Source organism: Dreissena polymorpha, chromosome 12 (genome assembly GCF_020536995.1).
Source record: "Dreissena polymorpha isolate Duluth1 chromosome 12, UMN_Dpol_1.0, whole genome shotgun sequence".
NCBI lineage: Eukaryota > Metazoa > Mollusca > Bivalvia > Myida > Dreissenidae > Dreissena > Dreissena polymorpha.
In genome coordinates this window covers 26,036,206-26,042,205 of record NC_068366.1, presented here as the reverse complement: position 1 = coordinate 26,042,205, position 6,000 = coordinate 26,036,206, and positions in this window count along the sequence as shown.

Below are 6,000 nucleotides of genomic sequence, written 5' to 3'. Positions count from 1 at the left end.
ACAGATTTTGGCATTTTTTAACTTATTCATTAAATGCTTTATATCGATAAATGTAAACATTGGATCGTAAAAGCTCCAGTAAAAAATCAAGAATAAAATTAAAAAAAAGGAAAAGAACATTGCCCGGACCAGGTTTCGAACCAGTGACCCCTGGAGTCCTGAAGTAAAAACGCTCTAGCCTACTGAGCTATTCCGCCGAGTACATATACTTGAAGTATTTTATACCTTATATAAGCAATCTTCGTAGTTTTACAAAATTTAACGACAAAAACAGAACTCTCCAAATTATTCAATCGTTTCGCGTTGCAACGCTTTATAATTTTTAGGTTTTAAAATCGTCAAAAGATGCATATAATGGCTATATTAGACCATGGTAAATGTTCAGTATTACTGTTTCCTCACAAATATCATAACTAAAACGAAAATTTGCGAATCTGAAACAACTTTTTTCAATTTTGTCAATTTACCAAAGCGTGAAAAGATCCCTTTAAGGTGTTAATACCGTCCTAACACAATTATTAGAAAGTTTATGGAAAACCTTATTTTTATTTTTAAGCAACCGGTAGAAGGTCTTCAACCCATGCTTTGCCATTACTCCATTTCGGTACACCCATTTGTTTATCGAAGCTAAATACTTTACATATTTTTGTTATTAAATGCAATTTTAAGGTCAGTCCCCAATGTTCCAAGGACATTTGATGTGTGGTTTACAATATTGCCGTTTAAGACTAGGGTTTTATTCGTTTTAATAAAAGTCACACCGAAGTGCTTGTTTAATTATTGTTGACAATTTATAAATATCGTTGAAATCAGCTGTCTAACATATTCACCAATGCGATTATCGGTGCTCGTTCCATAAGCATCACTCTGACATTTGACTTCGCATGATGTGCTCATTGCGTGGGCTAATGTGAGTAAAGTATTGAGTGTTCGGTCATCTACCATTCCGGTTGTATACAAATACAGTACGTACATGTATTACCTTCCTTTTCAGTTGTTGTGTCAAATCATACTCAAGAATTTCATGGTGCAAGATTGTCCAAGGTCATTCGATCGAACTGTTTTATTTCATTAAGAATATTTGTAACCGCTCTTTCCTTTGCAAAGACCGTGTAGTGGACGCATGTTTATCCTCCTGGTCAACATGGATTCATTTATTTAACATTTTGTATTTTTTATTATGAAATGTGTGTGTATAAGTGTAATTAGTGTGATATTCATTACATTCATATCTCATAGTATCGCATGTTTTGGTACTGTTTGTTAAAGTATTTTCATTGGTTTTGTTGAGGTTTTTCTGTCAATTGACGATATTGATCGACGTCTACAAATAAAAAGATACAAGTTATCTATGGACTTTGTTTGCCTAGACCCCACCCGACATCTATTATACATAACTTCTCACATAACTCAGCTCCAGTATGTACTTCAAATGCTTTTAATAATGTCATGGTTAAGTTTCTGTGAACACTCAATACACTTCCGATTTTCCTTTAGCTTAAATGGAAATTAATGTGTCATTTTATACTGTTATTCTTCTTTTTAATATACATACTTTTTTCTCTCGTAACCATTCAAAAAGTGAACAAAAATACAGTTATCATATGATATTTTTTTTATTTACATTTGAAAAACCACACTTATGTATTTAGCCAGTATCCGGTTGACGCAGTAAATAATACAATTACGCAGTCACTCACGTTCGCCATTTATGTAACACCACTTGACATGTCATTTGTTATACTATAGTAAGACAGCAAATTCTACCAGAATGCGCATGTGTCCAATACCCTTATATAGACTGTAAACGCCTTTGTAGATTGATTAATAGACATAGCCTTGTGTGATGATGATGATGATGATGATGGTGATGATGATGATGATGATGATGATGATGATGATGATGATGATGATGATGATGATGATGATGATGATGATGATGATGATGATGATGATGATGATGATGATGATGATGATAATGATGATAATGATGATGGTGATGATGATGATGATGATGATGAGGTTATGAAATCAAATGTTTGAACATGTTTGGTATTCAAAAACTGGTCAGAGTCAATATTATATCAGGTTACAAAATTAAATGTGTGAACATTTATGGTATTCGGAAACTGTCCAGAGTCAATTTTATATTAGATTACGGAATCAAATGTTTGAACATGTTTTGTATTCGACAACAATCGTAACTGTTAACGTATGAAGACGGAATGAGCTATACAAAACACGTCTAGTATTCACCTATCGCATTGTTTTTTAGGTAAGGGTTAGATAAAACTGACAGAACTGTTGAGATAAAAAATTAACAATCTGACATTAAACATAGCCAATAATACAAATATAAAGCCTCGCCATGCCAGAAGTATATGATCCGAATTAAAGTACTTTAAAAGTCGTCAAGGTTCCTCAACTACACTTGAAAGTTTTATTTAATTGCCTCCATATTTTATATAAAAAAAAAACGAATACACGTACTCAAAAGTAACAAAAAGCACCAAGTCTCGATGGTTACCAGCCCTACACCGACGTTAGCTCAACAGGTTCCTATTCCGTATACAATAGCAAAACAAACATTTTACATCTTGAAATATTTTGCAATAAATCTCTCCCCTCTCTCCCTCCCTCCCTCCCTCCCTCCCTCCCTCCCTCCCTCCCTCCCTCCCTCCCTCCCTCCCTCCCTCCCTCCCTCCCTCCCTCCCTCCTCTCCCTCCCTCCCTCCCTCCCTCCCTCCCTCCCTCCCTCCCTCCCTCCCTCCCTCCCCTCCCTCCCTCCCTCCCTCCCTCCCTCCCTCCCTCCCTCCCTCCCTCCCTCCCTCCTCCCTCCCTCCCTCCCTCCCTCCCTCTCCTCCCTCCCTCTCTCTACTCTCTCTCTCTCCTCTCTCTCTCTCTCTCTCTCTCTCTCTCTCTCTCTCTCTCTCTCTCTCTCTCTCTCTCTCTCTGAATTTGAAAGCTACGCCCCATTCATATTAAATCAATGCAGAACAAATATTACTGCTAGTTTCTTGCTGCTTTAACAAACCTCAAAAGTGCAACATGAATTTGGAGCATAAAAACGTAAAATACTATGTCAAAGGAAAGCCCTGAGCGATTTAACTACGTTTTAATAACAACATATAGTTTTCATAACTCCATAATCCTGGGTATCGATTGGTGTATTAAAATGCTTGTATGTCGATTCAACATCACATTTATCAACGATTACTCTATATTAAAAGCAAAAACCGGATATTGTCAATGCACATGAATAATGGGTATATAACTGTCTTATTTGAAAACATTTAACTATTTACTTTGAGCTTGTGTTGCAAAGTTTTTGTTAAAATGTAACAAAAGGCAACGAAGGTTTGTAACAGTGCAGTCCTCATCCGAAAATTATGTGGTATAACATATTTATGATAATTGCATAAATTAAGTAAATCGATATTTCTAGTATTTTTGACATGTTACTGTTGATTTGGCTTTACACATTGAGTTCATTGATGAATTTATGATCATTTTCATTTATTCACAGGTATCACTTACTACTTGGGCTGTTATGATGATAGCATAAACAACCGAATTCTTAGAGATGTCCATGACCAGTTTGATAATAACTCACCAGACTTATGTTCAACAAACTGCAGGCACTACATGTTTTTCGGAGTGGAGGTTGGTTGTAGATTTAATGTTGCACAATGTCATGATTATCGTAGACATTTACTCAACATATAGGTACAACATGGTATAACTTAACTCCTTTAGCTATGAACATAAAATATATTTGGCGTATCCCTAATTTTCCTATTTTGGTTGTACATTTTGTGTTGAACTATGTGTTATGAATGTGATTGCATAAAGTATAACCTACGAGATGCGCCTATAGTATATTTGAACAAAATTTGTCGACACGCATAGACAACAACGCGCGAAAAATTTGCAAATTGCTTTTTCTCTATCTTGTAAAATCATAATCTTGGTGTTTTCACATTTTTATTCGGTATTTATTGCATGGTATGTTGAACAATTAGCGTTAAAATTATAGAGGTATTTGTTGCAATTTTGAAAGCTAAACATGCGTGAAGAAGTATTCAAAATGTGTTCAAAGCAATGGGGTTATCGATTTCCGTAGGCTCCATTAAGATCATACTTGATAATATCTGACATCAATTCCACAATACCCATCCTGACCGTCCATTACCAAAGTTTATAAATCGAAATGTGGCCACGTCGACGGTTATCAGAACAATCAATCGTATGATCGTCAAATTTGATCTGCCAACCAAAAGTGAGATGTAGTGAGTTGTCGTCCATATTTGGCATCTCTGAAGGAACTGTATACCACATACTCACCAAAATATTAAAGCTTAATACTGAAATAAATGTAAAACTCATCAGCTCAATACAATACAAAATTTAGTTGAGAAGCGCCAGATGATGGCAGTTAAGATAAGGCAATGTTCTAATTTGGTGGGTCGTACGGACAACGCAAAGTTTGCTACAATAGAAAAGGCAACACAGAGAAATCTCAAGTTCTTTAAGCAGGACTCCTTTTCCAAGGGTTTCATGGCATTTGCTGGTGTCACTTATAGATAAAAAAACAAGATTCGCTATTTCATCAAAGTTAATATCAAGGTCTACATCACTAATGTATTGCTGGCGTTTCTTCGAAATGACGTTCCTAAACTGTTTCAAGAAGTTCGGAAGTCAATGATTTTTGCCCCATAACAGTGCCTCAAGTTACACATCTAAACACTCCTTTAAGTTTCCTAAGAAGAAGAAAGTGAACTTTATTGACCTTGATGTATGCATGTCGAAGTCTCCGGATGCTGCTTCAGTGGACTGTGATATTTGGGGAAACATTAAACGCTGTCTACAGAATCGCTCTGTTAAAGGTCTTTAACAAGCTCTTGGAGATGTTTTGGCAAGACTAGACAAAATATTATTAACAGGACTCTTTAATCGTGGCAAAAAAGTGTAAGCTTATTTAAGAGTTTCGATGATCTCGTAATGAACACTTATTTTAACGATGGTACGTTTCCTAATATGTTTGTGCCAATAATTGTGTTCAAATATAATATGGGCGCCTCTCGTATTACACCTTGATAATGTCTTCAATATGCAGATTGGCAGAAATATGTCATCTAAGCAAGCACACATTGAGTAAACAAAAACTAAAAACGTTGATATCCCTGCGAATAGAACGATGTTAAGACAACCAATTATTACTTATTCCTAAACAACGACCGTACTATCAATATATTTTGTTTCTGATTGCAATTAGGCATGGGGGAATTGTCTCTGTGGTAATACGCTTCACTCTTCGATCCGAACACCAGAGTCAGAGTGTAATTCTATTTGTAAGGGCGACAGCAGCCAGAAATGTGGCGGTCATTGGCGGATGAACCTCTACAGACATTTGGGTAAATGTACAGTTTATACTAGATATATTAGTATATAAAACGTGTTTAATCACGTGAAGCAATACGCATGGTTCAACGCCTGTAAAAAATAAGGCATATCACACTATGAATAAAACATATACTACGTGTATTTCTGATTACGACAGTTTATCAGGGTTTATTTGGGATACTCATATGTCTTACAGGCGTGTTTGAGACTTTAAATCTGAAATGAGGCTACATTTATCAATAATATAATATTTGGTAATTAGAACTACATAAAGCATTCTCAAACCGGCAGTGAAAATATTTTTACAGTCTCTAGAAAGGCTTTCTGATATTCTCAGCATCAATTTAATTGGCAAACATGTATGGGTCTTTATTTCAATCATGTTATAGCTAATTTATCATAGCATTTTTTATTTACTATATGTGGAAATCAACTTATTCCCAGGTACAAACAACATTTATGTCAAATGAATATTCGCGTACTGACTAAAGGTTTAAGGTATTTAATTAATTAAAATACATTGCCCTTTCGATGTATGTAATTTTCTTACGGAAAATGCCGCTTTGGCAATGGACCTTAGTGAATAATCGCTCCGTTA